Source organism: Piliocolobus tephrosceles, chromosome 5 (genome assembly GCF_002776525.5).
Source record: "Piliocolobus tephrosceles isolate RC106 chromosome 5, ASM277652v3, whole genome shotgun sequence".
In the NCBI taxonomy this organism is placed as follows: Eukaryota; Metazoa; Chordata; class Mammalia; order Primates; family Cercopithecidae; genus Piliocolobus; species Piliocolobus tephrosceles.
The window spans coordinates 90,632,318-90,647,112 of record NC_045438.1 but is presented as its reverse complement, the minus strand read 5'-3'; the positions used below and the strand labels follow the sequence as shown (position 1 = coordinate 90,647,112).

Below are 14,795 nucleotides of genomic sequence, written 5' to 3'. Positions count from 1 at the left end.
CAACTGGCAACTGGTGAGGAGTGATACCATGTGAAAATATCTGTTTGTAGATTTGGAACTGCTGGGGCAGAAATAGGGACTTTTAGTCCCTAGGACAAAGAAGCTTGCAGGTCCCTTTCAACAGTACTGCCCTTGTACAAAGCCAGCAATTATCTGTGATCTTTATAGCACAGGAAGGACCTCCAAGCTAGAAAAGGGATGGTTCAAGGATGGAAACATCTTTCTTATTAAAACACCACATAAAACTCTGTGAGTTCTGAATCAAGAAAAGAACCTCCAGCTGGTGGGAGCTGACCCCACCAGCAACCTCTGACTCTTTTCTATGAACACTGCCTTTCTCTAGAGTTCTCTCACTCTGATGACCACTGTCACCCCAAATTCTGGGACTCAGCAGACTTTTAAAATTATTCATCTTCTGCAGTCAATTAAACCAGCTGCACTCCTTTCCTCACAGGGGCTCGGCGTAATGGCTGCAAACAACAGCCTCCTTTGTCACATACATAGCTTGTTTCTTATATGGGTTGCTCTAAAGAACATAGGAGATAGCCATTTCCAATGTATGTTTATGTCTCCAACCTTTGACCTTACACTGTTCCCAGTGTAGGCTCCAAACAGGTGTGAAGGGTATCTCTGGAAAGCCCCAGGGTACCACGGCCACAATTTACATTGGCCAAGTCATCATGTCCATCCATACCAAGGTGCAGAACAAGGAGCATGTGATTGAGTTCCTACACAGGACCAAGTTCAAGTTGCCTGGCCACATCTCAAAGAAATGGGGCTCTATCAAGTTTCATGCGGATGAATCTGAAGACATGGTAGTTGAGAAGTAGCTTATCTCAGATGGCTGTGGGGTCAAAAGCATCCCCAGTCATGGCTCCTGAACAAGTGGCAGGCCCTGCACTCAGGAAGACTTCCACTGTTCTGCCGCCTCTTAGGCTCAACAGTACTTCCTGTCAAAAAAAAAAAGAAAATTGTTAGCATATGTGTAACCAAACCTTTTCTTTCCTTCATCCTTCTTAGCAAAATAGAGTCATGTAGAATTTTCTAAATTAATACAATTCGATATTACACAAAACTGAAAAGGCAGGTATTACAGGCAAGCTACATTGTGCAAAGTCATAATTCCAAAGTTTTAAGTCCTTAATCCTAAGATGAACACATCCAGCCCTAAAAGACTCCACTATCTCTTGCTGTGAGTCCTCCACCCACCCCCAACCTGCCTGTTATTTGGTCAGTTTTCTAGCTGTGATATTTTCTTTCCATCTTTCCAAGTGTAAGTGTTCAAACAATGGGTTGAAATAAAAAACAGGAAGGAATGATCCACTGTAACTGGGATGGTTTAAAAAGGTGTCTTTGTAGAGAAAATAAGACCGGACTAAAGAGTAAACACCAGCCAGTCATGAGAAATTGGGGAAAGAGTGTTCCTGGCAGAGGGAGCAATTTGTACCCAGGCAGGCAAGAATATCTTATACTGGAGGAACTGAAATGTGTTCTGTGGAACCAGAGCATGCAGAGGAAGGGAGAGATGGCATGACATTAGGCTGAACAGAATGTCAAAGGTCAGATCATGTAGGTGTGGTGAGGAGTTTGAAAGAGTTTAGATTTTTTTGTGTAAATGTAAGAAGCTATTGAAGGCTTTGAGCAGGAGAGTTGCATGATTGGATTTATCTTTTGAAATCCTTTTTGCTACCGTATGGGGAATTCATGAGGGAAAAATAGAAGAGAAATGGGCTAATAGACTGCTGCAGGTATCTGGGCAAATTGTGATGCTATTTTAGATTTCTGCTATCTAAACTATAGGTCACAACCCATCAGGGTTATACAGTCATATTAGTGGTCTTAACCCAGAATATCAGTGAAAGAGAATAATGTACAATAGAAAAAATCAGCCAGGCACAGTGGCTCACACCTGTAATCTCAGCACTTTGGGAGGCCAAGGCAGGTGGATCACTTGAGGCCAGGAGTTTGAGACCAACCTGGCCAACATGGCAAAACCCCACCTCTACTAAAAATACAAAAGTTAGCTAGTGGCATGATGGCAGGCACCTGTAATCCCAGCTACTTGGGAGGCCGAGACATGAGAATCACTTGAACACAGGAGGTGGAGGCTGCAGTTAGCCAAGATCCCACCACTACACGCCAGCCTGGGCAACAGTGCGAGACTCTGTCAAAAAAAAAAAAAAAAAGAAAAAGAAAGAAAAAAAATATCAGAGACCACCACATCATTTCATAATATAATCCTCTCAAATTTGTGTGCATATAGGCATGCATTTGCAAGTACTGGATTATATTGTGAAGTGATTTTGTTATTCTTCATAGTGATCAAAAAGGCACTGGCCTAGACTAAAGTGGTGATAGTGAAAGAAAGGAGGTAAAGATGTCTTCAGATACGTGGAAATGGAAGAGGTCACCTAAAAGGAGACATAAAAAGAGGGGAAACAGAGTCCTGTGATGTATTTTAAGTTTCACATTCTTATGGTTATGTTCCACCTATTCTTTAAAAAAAAATTATAATAACTTAAGCATAGTAAAAATCTAGTAAAATTGAACCATTAACATTGGAAAATGATGTGTAACCTGCCATTTTTTTTCTAAAGGATACATATTTTAAAAATTGAAACATAACCTGATGGTCACCAGTAGGTCATTCTCTCACCTCTCTGTTGAGCATGACTTTTCTGAGTCATTGACATATGTCTAGCAAAGTTTAGAAACAAATCCAGAATATTTCCAAACCATGCAGGAAATATTAAATCCTACATCTACTCAGTCTTCATTCCTTCTGAAGAATGTTTCTTGGGCTTCTGAGTTTTCAATTCTAGCTTTGCTAAACTTCACAATGCAATCTGGTCTCTGCTCAGTTTACTGTATAAAGTCACCACCATAAACATGTCCAAAAATTCACATCACTGCCACAGTGAGAAATGAAAATGCACAGTGCACTGGACTATATGTCATGTTTATGTTTTGTTTTGTATAATGTAAGATACAATTACCTTTCTTAGAAAAGATCATCTTAATAAGTCTCTTTATATGTACTGGAGCACATTGGATTTAAACTATTTGGGATATGCTTTTAACCTGATGAGAAAACAGGTTAGTAATAAATCATCATTGAAAATCAGAAATGTGACTTGGAAAGAAAAGGTACATGTCATGGGCAATTAGCAGATGCAGAAATCCTTTAATTACAAAGCATGCCCTTACCTGAGGAACTTTATACTATGTTGACAAAAGGCTACATCTAATAATAAGCCTTTTCATTTTACACACACAAACACACACCCACAATCTATGAACATGTTAAGACCCAAATGTTCAAACAACCCATTTACAAACTGCTAGATGGGACCAGCATGAGCTCCTTACTCCCTTCACCAAATGAAGAAAGCAATTTTGTTATTTCATCACCTTTCTTCTTCCTGAAGTCCTGACAGCATCAGTTATAACAGCATACCTCTTTTCCCTGCTTTTATCAAACACCAGTCTTGCATTTGAGTAGGTGACAACCAAAGACTGCAGCTGTATTTTCCTAGTAGAATCTTAGAGCTCTTCAGAGTCAAAAGAATGAGCCTCTAATGGCAGAAAATTAAACCCTAGTGGAAACAACTCTAGTGGCTACTTGAGATATCTTCCCCCATTGCTTCTTAGAGCAATCCAGACCACTTAGGTAACTGCATATGTTGTTGTCGTCCATGCATCTTGGTAGAGTCATCCAGAGAACCACTCCTGATCTGAGCAGTTGTGCTGCTACTGTAAAGCCATCCCTGTGCCAGATGAACCACAGAATTTCAGCAAGTAAGGAGCTGAAGACAGGGCAGCATCGTAATCTTCAATCCGTTTCTTCATTCTCAAACCTCACAATGTTGGCCCTTTCTGCAGAATTTCAGTTTGTGTTTTATTCACTGAGGAAGTCTGGTGCATAGAAAAGCTTCCTCTTAGCATAGATAAGGCTAACAGGCTAACAGTTATTTGGGCAAGTAGGATTAATTATCAGGAAGCTGTTGATAGTTCATGGCTGACCTGTAAAAACCTGGTTAGAATGAGGTCAGCGAAAATAATAGGGTCTATTTAAAGTTTGGGTCATATAAGACGTCATTAAGGATCACATTATTTCAGCAAAGAAAATGTTGCAGAGAGTTATCCTCTTAAAAAAAAAAAATAGCTTTTCTGCTGGAAAGCTTCCAAACCACACCATTGCAAAACCTAAACCCTTCAAACCATTGAATGCTAATGTTTAACTGCCTAGCTCTAGTTGTCTTGCAAACCTTTTCCCCCTTGGTAACTGATTTTTTTCTGCAATCCAGGTGTCGTTTGGTGTTTAATACCAATTTTGTTTCTTATGCTGAAGAAAACATATTTTCATTGCCTAGGGGTTAATTTTTTAAACCCCACATATATATTCTACTCTGTTCCTTGTGATTAAGAGAAGTAGTGATCAGCATTTTACTAGAGTTGAGGAAAACAGCAAAGGGAAGGACCAGCCCAAGGCATAATTGGGAAATACCTGAAATTTTAAAGCCTTTGCCTCATAATTTGTCATTTAACTATTTTTGTGCCTTAATCTCTTGTTAGTCACTTAGAGCTGCATGACACCCTATAAACTTCAGTTTCCTCCTGTTGCAGGATTGACTGAGATGCCACACATTACACTGTGCAGCACATTGCCTGAGGCATAGTAAATGTTCAGAAATTGGTAGGTTATCATCCTCCTCCTCATCAACATTCCTAAACCACGGGACTAAGGGATATTTAATATTGACTTACGATGAAATTGTTTGTAAAACATTTGCTTTTAATTTTATTCTCAAAGACTAAAAAACTTACCAAACCCAAAGGAATGTGCCTCTAGTTCTAATACTTTAGGCCACAACAGGAGGTGGAGAAGAGATGTGGTAGCGGGTGGGGTAGTCTTCCCTGCTTTGTAGTGCTGACAGCTACCTGTTCATTAGACTGGCCTTGTTGAAGAAAGATGACAATATGAGTCAGGCATGGGGACCAAGACAACATGTGGGACCGGCCCTTCTTACACCAGAGCAAGAGAGCCCATGTCCTGGTCCAGTTCCGAAGCCACTCCCCTGGCAGCCCACCTGTCTGGATTCTTCCTCCTCCCTCCTGTCACTAAGATTCAGTGAAGAGTCTAATTAGTTAGTGCATGTTTAAATCCTGTATTGGCAGAAGCAGATTACGTAAGATTATATAATTATGGGGGCCCTCTTTAATAGAATAAAAAATTATAAGTAATAGATATGTGTGAATAATTAGTTGAGAAATCACCACAAAGTATACATATAAACAGCTAACAAATACCACAAACATCAAAAAATCCAGAAAAATACTTATTTATTAACTTCCTGATTCATCGTACATTTTTTTCTACTTTTTTCTTCTTGATTGCATATTCGTTGATTGCACCCCTATGGTAGGAGAGGATTTCTGACTTTTCTGACTTAACACGGCATTGATGAGATTCAAAACTTTTGCTTACAATTTTTTGTTATGATGACTTGAGAAATGTTCAAGTCTCCTTTCTCCTCTACTGCCCACATACTTCTGGCACAGCACAACATGTTCATATAGTATTACAACCACTGTGTCTTCATTCTGTGATCCCAGATGAGTGGGGAGAGGATTTCTGAAAGTATTCCTGCACATGGATAGGTAGCAATAATTATTACTATACCTGAAAATGACTGCAGACCACGTAAATCCATCTCACTAAACCCAAATAGAGAGACTCCCAGTTTAATCTCCCATTAGCCAAATCTCGAAAATGTCCACAGCCAGTCTGGGACTATCCAACATGAAAAGGCAAGAAAAAGAATTCATATGAAAAGAGACTGCAGTTTTTTTGTTTTTTGTTTTTTGTTTTTAGAAAGTGTCACTGTCACCAGGCTGGAGTACAGTGGTGTGATCATAGCTCACTGTAACCTTGAACTCCTGGGCTGAAGCAATTATACTCCTGCTTCAGCCTCCCAAGTAGCTGGGATGACAAGTGTGAGTCACCACACTCAGCCTTAACTGCAGTCTTAATTGTGGCTAAAATGTTTTACTCTTTCAAATATTAGAAAAGCATATGCCCAAGCAAGTGAGAGTCCTTGAAGATGTAAACTTCTTTAGCTTCACAGAAAATCTACCTCTGCACAAAGGAATTAGCCCCATAGGATTCTGAGGATGAAGGTGAGTTCCTGCCCTCCCATGCTTACAGAAAGAGCTCTTTTAGACAGAAGCACTGCGTGCTATAAAGACTTACATAACAAAAATAATATCAGCACTATTACTAAAGTCCATTGTGTCCAAGCATGAAGCAATCTCAGGCAGAAATCACAATATCTGGCTCTTTGGAGAATGCAGAAGAAACTGGAACTGGCCTCTTCCTGAACTATGAAGAACCTGGTTCTTTCCTGCCCCCTTCCTCAGCCCTGCCCAAAGTGACCTGAGAAAGCAATTGTCTTTAATCTCATTCAGTTCAATAATTTTAATTGCTTCTCCGAGTCCAAACTCTACTCTGTCACTAACTAGCTGTGTGAGCTGGGACAAATTAGCCTCTCTAAGCGTTCGTTATTCTCATACATAAAATGGCAAAAATATTTTATTTGCATAACTGTGAAAACGATTAAATGGATAGGGTATGTATATCACTTGGCACCTAGTAGATAACTAAGATATTGTAGCTATTTTATTATTGTTCACATTTCAAGTGATAACTATAAAGGAGGAACTAGAAAGGGAATATTGAACAGCCAGGACTCCAGATTACCAAACACAGCATGGAAGATCCGTCATGTGCGCCCGTGTGAAGAGACCACCAAACAGGCTTTGTGTGAGCAACATGGCTGTTTATTTCACCTGGGTGCAGGTGGGCTGAGTCTAAAAAGAGAGTCAGTGAAGGGAGATAAGGGTGGGGCCGTTTTATAGGATTTGGGTAGGTAAATGAAAATTACAGTCAAAGGGGGGTTTTTCTCTGGTGGGCAGGAGTGGGGGTCACAAGGTGCTCAGTGGGGGAGCTTTTTGAGCCATGCTGAACCAGGAAAAGGAATTTCACAAGATAATATCATCGCTTAAGGCAAGGACCAGCCATTTTCACTTCTTTTGTGGTGGAATGTCCTAGGTTAAGGCGGGGCAGGGCATTTGCACTTCTTTTGTGATTCTTCAGTTACTTCAGGCCATCTGGGTGTATATACGTGCAAGTCATGGGATGTGATGGCTTGGCTTGGGCTCAGAGGCCTGACAGGATCAAACTCCATAAATGTTTAAAGGGATTATTTCAGTTTCAAATTTTTTACTTTGCTCCCAGAGCCCAATGGTAACACAGTGAAAGTGGCCATGGCAACATGACAGCCACAGCACTCTATGAACAGAGTTTATGAGTAAACATGAGGCTTTTAGGCCACAAGAATTCCTGTCTGGCTCAGGTGTTCCTCCTGGTATAGAAACTATCTCCTATTGCATGAGATTTGGGAAATTTTCTTGTCTCAGATTTTGATAGTTTGATATTTGAACAGAAAACAGCAAGTTGCCCCTGGTAATGGTTGCAAGTGACTGGCACTAAGCACCTGGCAAGTAGTAATGACTCTGAATTCATCTAAAGCAATCTGTCCTCAGAGGTCCTGTACACTGCTGCCTGGGCAAGGCACAGACTCTGAGTAACCTGAGACATCACGCAATTTGAGGCATCATTGTCATTAGTGTTGGCTCTGAAGCCAGATCAGGCCAGGACCCAAATTCCAGCTCTAGTATTTACCATATTTACAACCTTCAGCAAGCTGCTTAAATTATCTGTGACTCAGTTCCTTCATTATAAAGCAAGGATAATAAAGTATCTACCTAATAAGTTTTTAGTGAGTATTAAATGAGGTAACATTTCTGAAGGGCTTTAGAACAGTGCCTAAAGCCCTTCATTGCAAGTGCTCAGTAATGGCTAGCTCCATTGTTAAAGGGGAAAGCTGGTAGGGATGTCCAGCAGGTGTTTGGTTATGTGGATCTGACACTCAGAAAAAAGATAGTAATTAAAGCCACAGGTTTTATATATTTTAGTTGTATTCCTTTCTTGTGGTGCCTGTAACAAGTTACCACAAACTTGGGTTGAAAATAACAGATTATTTTCTTACAGTTCTGGAGGCCAAAAGCCTAAAATCAGTATCACAGGGTCAAAATCATGGTATTGGCAAGCACCTTCCCTCTGGAGATGCTAGGGGAGACTCCATTTCTTGCCTCTTCCAGTTTCAGATGGCTGATGGCATTTCTTGAATCATGACAGCATTGTTGCAATCACTGCCTCTGTGGTTACGTTGCCTTCTCCCCTCCTGTCTGTATCAAATCTCCCTCACTCTTCTTCTTATAAGGACACTGAATCATGGCATTCAGGGCCTACCTGGATAACCCAGGATAATGCAGAGTAATCCCTCCATCTGAAGAGCATTAACTTAATTACAAAGATGCCCACCCCAGTGAATAAAGTAGCATCTATAGATTCCAAGGATTGGGACCTGATATCATTGGAATCCATTTAATCAGTCTACTACACTAATTAATACACAATACTGCAAGACATAGGTGAAAATGAAATTATATGAAGAGAAGACTAAATACAGAACCCCAAACCATAAACACGTAATAGGGAAGCAAAGAGGAGATGCCACAGGGAAATGAGAAGGAAAGGGTGGCTAGAGAAGATGAGGTGAAAGGGGATTGTCTGAGAATTCAAGGACATAGTTTCACAAAGGATAACCTGCTGGAAACACTTCAAAGAATCAAGGTGGGGAGCTGAGGAGGGATTATGGGGTTTGACTATTAAGAAGAACATCAGTAAATTTAGCCATGGTGAATTTATTGGCATGGGAGAAAGAGAGCAAATTTTGATAGATTAAGGATGGAGTCACTTACCTCTGTGATATACTTTGTGCGTAGGCATAGTTGTAAGAGGAAAATGGTGCAGACATACATCGTGACAAGCCACCTTCAGAGACCTCACTCTCAACTGTGTTTTCTTTGGATTCCCAACAATAAAATCCCATGAAAGGCCCTGAACTTGCCAAGGTGGACATGATCTACGATTAGAAGAGGAAGGCACTGCCTCCTTCCCACAGAAGTATGTTTGCTCTCCAGCTCCTGAGAGAGGTCAATGAAAAAGTTATATTTATCTTCATGATTTACTCAGCCCACCCTCTCTCTCAAAGGTATTATTAATGCCTAGACTAGTCAAGTGGTGATATTTTTAACCATTATACTCTTTTACTCCTTTTCAATATCTTAAAAAAGGACTCTAAATATTGAAGTAGTTTACATTTTTTCTAATAGAGAAACATTATTAGTCACTCAAAAATTATTACAAAAAATAAACCATGTGCTGGAAAGTGGATAATATGAGATTAAAATATTAATGGCTAATATTTGAGTACCTTGTATGGGACAGCCACTGATCTAAGTGCTTTATATATCAACTTATTTCAAAAATTTGGTGACAGAGGAGGTACTAATATTACACTGTTATTATCATCCCAACTTTAAAGAAGAGTGAACAGAGGTGCAAAGATAAGGAAAAAACACACAGCTAGGAAACAGGAAGCAAGGATTAACTCAGCAGTCAGTCTCTGGGCCTATTCTAACCACTGTGGCATTCATTTTTACAGCATTTGCAAGAAGACATCTCTAACATACTCTTTTTAGGCAGAAGCATAAAAATAAGCATTATTTTAAAGTGACTTGACAAAAACCAGGTTCTGCATTTCAAAAAATCTTATAATACTGGAAATACTTATTTGTTACTCAGAACATATTGACTGAGTACCTAGTAATTTACTAAGCACTCTTCTAGAAACTGAACTTTCAAAAATGAACAAAATGGACACAAACTCCTGCCCTCATGTTCAAGTAAGCCATCTCCATCCTTAAATGTCATGCAATAATAACACCACCACCATACTTCCAGAGCCAAGAAGAAGCCAACTCTCCCCCTCACTGTCTAAGAGAGCAGCATTGAATCATTACAAGCAAAATTACAGCAGAAACTACTGTTACCAACTATCGACATCATGCTTCTGGGGAAAATTTTGCTATACTGAACCATGGGTGAGAAATTACACAGAAAATAGCTAATGCATGCTGGGCTTCATACCTAGGTGGTGAGTTGACAGGTGTAGCAAACCACCATGGCACATGTTTACCTATGTGACAAACCTGCACATCCTAGATGTGTATCCTAGAATTTAAAGTAAAATAAAATAATAAAAAAATTTAAAAATAAATTACAGAAAAAAATAGAACATCGTATATGGATGATCTTCCTCTTGAAGCTCACTGACCTTTCGAGCATCTAAATCAATAATCCTGGTTCAAAGAAGCACTGTTTTCTTGATATTAAACAAAGTGTGTGACATTTCTGGGTCTGTTTCCTGAAAATGGTATTGCCTGAAAAAATACTAAAATTAAATAAATAAGTAATAAATAAACAAAATAGATTTGAGTTTAGGGGGAAAATGGTATTGCCTGTACCTGACATCTAAGATCATTTTCCGTCTGACTTTATGTGACACTAAGTAACAAATGTTAGGGGTTAAGAGGAAGTCTTAGAGCTCCAACATATTCTACCTTCCACTCACCCACAGTCAAGAATCTAAGAGAAATCCCCCAACCTCAGTGACTCAGAATAAGATAGCCCTGACCAGGCCTCTGCAGCAGAGCAAATGGAGCCCCAGGGCTCTGCAATGTTCTTCATTCCACCACCTATGACACCCTCTTCCCATCGAAATTTATCACTGACACACATTTGCCCTTTATCCCAGAGGAAGATTCAAGACTCCCAGTGCATTCCTCATTACCAACTATAGTTGCCAGATAAAATATAGGATGACTGATCAACTTTAACTGGACATTCTGCATTTTTATTTGCTAATTCTGGGAACTCTAGCCCGGGCCTCTCAACCCTTCAGAGGAAAATGCTACCATATCCAGGAAGACTTCCCAGATCACCCAGCCTGTTTTTTTAACTTGTAACCTTTCCTCCCTCAACATTTCCTATCATACTCCTGGGTTAATTCTCCCCATAGTATTTATTGTCACCTGACATAGGATACATTTTATTTATTGTGTTTTTTTTTTTTATTCTCTGTTTTTTCCTCCTCCCACCAAGATTAAAGGCCCTCAAGACGATGAGTATTTACCTACTTTGTTCATGCTATGTCTCCAGTGCCTACAATACTGCCTGGCACAGAGTAAGTGTTAGATAAATATTTGTGAATCAGTTTGTTAAATTAAGTATCTATTTCTTTGATGTCAAAAATGATATTAGAATTGTGATAAATATCATAGGTTAATTGGATAATAATAATGAATACAAATAGATTACATTCATGGTGTACATATATGCCTGGCAATATGCTAAACAGTTTACCTATATTAACTCATTTAATACAAAACAAAAAAACAAAAAGCCATTTAATACTCACAAAAAAACTGTCATCTTCATTTTACAGCTGAAGTGACTGATACAGAGAAAAATAAGAAACTTGCTCAAAGTCACATATGGTAGCTTCAAGATTCAAACCCAGCTGTCTGACTCTAGAGAATGAGTTCTTTCCTTAAAAAGAATGTTTTTACCTGGGAGATTAAAAATATGAAAAGGGGATTAAATACACAAATGATTGAAGGCTTTTGAATCAATAAATTACTTCGCCTGGCAAAAAAAAAAAATGTGTTTAATGGATCCCCATATGTGAAATAGAACCTGGATGTGGACAAGTTAAGACATTGTTAAAGAACAGATTTGAGTCATCTTAATACACCTTGGAAAGGAGTCTGAGAAGGTGGGTTCATGGCTGCTAATATGTTTTTGCTCACTTTGAAGCTCAGAACCTTGACTCCAGTAGGTACCAACATATAACTGGCTCTATATACTGTGTACACAGGTATTTTCTTCACTTAGGACTTTATAAAGATTATCAAAGGGATTGATAAGTAACAACTGAAGCCACCATATATTCTAAAATAATAGTGATAATTTCTTTTACTAACAATTAACATGAACACAAACATACACAATTCTAGGTAAGATCTGATTTAAATTTCTAGTTCCTCCTCATTGAGAAATAGGCTGTATTACTCTTTGCCACTGACATGACAGGAATTCCTCTTCTTTTGCCCATTCAGAAAGCCTCTTCTTTCCCCTTCTGTGTTGTATGTTCTCAGCTCACACTGCTCTGTGCTAGGTTCTTTTTCTTATATGAGGACGCTTACTGTCATTTTCACATTACTCCCAATACCTGCTAAAACAATGATTCCAAATTTACGTGAAGGACTCTGTTATTTAAAACTAGTGCACAGTGCCGCTATCAAGACCCAGGATCCCAGCAACAGCCCATAGGTAGGAAGCAGTAGCCAGCAGCTGTTACTGATTAACTATTGCTTGCTCTTTTTGTGGACAATGCTTTTGCTGGTCTTCTCTTGGGTATCTAGCCCAAGATCAACAAATGATAGCCAACAGGCAAAATCTAGCCAATAGCCTGTTTCTGTATAGTCCAGGAGCTATGAAAGGTTTATAGAGAAAAATATTTACAATCCATTAGAGGATATGGAACACCAATGTTAAACATCTGTTAGTAAAATGTTATTTTAAAAAAATCAATTCCTCTTCTTAGCAAAATTGTATTATAGAAAATTGTACTCCATTATATTTTTAATTTCATCAATTAAAATTGTGGAAACGTGTGTTCTCTTTTGCTATATAAGTAGGCACCTTATACTCAATTTAGCTTCTTGGCCAATAAATGCTAAAATATTTACCCACCTTTTACAGAAAAAAAAAAGTGCTGATCTTTGTTCTAGTCTTTGATACTAAGGCAGTATGATGCCAAAAGGCTAATTGATAATTATTTTTTAAAAGAGAGTAAGTACATTTTCACCAACTCTAATTTTCTTATTTAGATGTGATTTAAGTGTGCTATTTAGTGATTTTTTTAACTTCATATTTATTTTCTGGCACAGACAGCGTTATTAAAATTTTTTATTGTTATTTCCATTTTTGAAAGACACTACTTTTTTAGCATAAGTTTGTATTGTTTCAATTTACTAATTGTTACTAAAACATTCCAGTTTGGCAGTTAATTTTTATGGGAGTCAAATTATATGCAGTACATTGTAAAAAAATAATTCAGTTCATTTAAAAATATGCTGCAATAAACACAATCTGGAAAGGCTTTTTCTTAAGGATCATCTCTTCCCTATCTACATCAGCAAGGACGTTAATAATTTTGTTTTTTAAATTCCAGTTGAAAGCATCTCGTTTCAGACAGAAAAAGATAAAACTTTTTTAAACAAAAAGTACCTTCTGAAGAAAGTTTGCATGGATGTCCACTCGAACACACACACACGCACACACACACACAAATCCCTTTAGCTGACCCCAAGGAAAGTGTGGCACATTCTTGATGGAACTATAAAAACACAGTTATGACTCGTCCTATACTATATTAAACTTTTTAAAGCTCTCTCTCTCTCTCTCCCCCTCTCTCTCTTTTTGTGGTAGACCTTGAATCAGCCAGGGGAAGAAGAACACACGTTGGCATTGCTGAGTCCCTGGAAGTCTTTAAAGGCCATCATTGGATTTAACCAAGCCAGGTTTATGGAGCAAAGAAATTCAACCTGGACCTGGGGCTGTTTGTTCATCATTCCCTAATCCACTCAACACCCCTTTAATGGAAGCTCACTGGGAGGAATTCAGAGTTAATTTCATCCTATTTAGCCAAGGTTGGCCCTTGGAGAAACTACAGTTCAAGAAAATATAGCTTGCTGTCTCTCACTTTGTTTACCTATATTGCCTTTACCTTTTAAAGGAGTATAATTGCTCCTGGGATACCAAAGATCTGTAGCCCACTGATGCTATTCCTGTCTTAGTTTCTGGAAGTCAGAACCTACTCCCTAGAGCCTCCATTTGAGCCTTCCCTATGACTCAGATCTTCAGTCATCTCCAGGGCACCCAAAAGAAAGATTCCTCTTTCACTGCTCTATGTTATTTCCCATCTCATTCTTCCAGGATCAGATCGATTCTAAAGAGTCAACTGGAACTTTGGGAAGTAGACTGTCAAGTCCACTAGCATTCTAGGAAGTGAACTAACTTCTCAGACTTCTAGATGAGAATAATAGGTAACCTCTATCAGAAGTGAACTAACTTCTCAGACTTCTAGATGAGAATAATAGGTAACATTTATCAGTTCCAATGCTGACTTAGGCCAGGTGCTGTTCTATAGACTTTACATGAGTTCACTTAGAATTCTTTCATAATAACCTCATGAAGTTAGGGCTTCTATCCCTCTGCATTTTGAAGATGAGGAAATTGGCAGACGAAGCTTTAGTAACTTGCCCAAGGATGCTCTGCTGAGATGTGGAAGGGCCAGATACAAAGCAAACTTGTCTGACCTGTAACCTCTGCTCTCTCAAGTGCCTTTAACAAGATTTAAAAGATTTATATAGATTTTAGGAGTTGATCAGCCAGAAGCAGCCTTCCAAATTTGACCTGACCCAAGCAGAGACTAGAGTACCCCCTGATCCAAGGGGGCTATGTTCCAAGATCCCAAGTGGATGCCTGAAACCACAGATAGTACCAACCCCTATATATACTATGATTTTTCCTATACGTACATACCTATGATAATGTTTAATTAGACATAGTAACAACAGATAAGTAAAAATAAAATAGAACAATTGTTAAAAAATCCTGTAATAAAAGTTACGAGAAAATGATCTTTCTCTCAAAATATCTTATTGTACTGTACTCACTCTTCTTCATGTGACGATGTGAG

General features: G+C 38.7%; 1 non-coding gene across 1 annotated transcript; it reads left to right on the top strand.

The window, feature by feature from the left end:
- The first annotated feature begins 415 nt into the window (after positions 1 to 415).
- Positions 416 to 548, top strand: LOC111549918. Its single transcript, XR_002733871.1, has one exon. It is a non-coding gene; the product is annotated as a small nucleolar RNA SNORA70 (small nucleolar RNA).
- Positions 549 to 14,795: the final 14,247 nt, after the last annotated feature.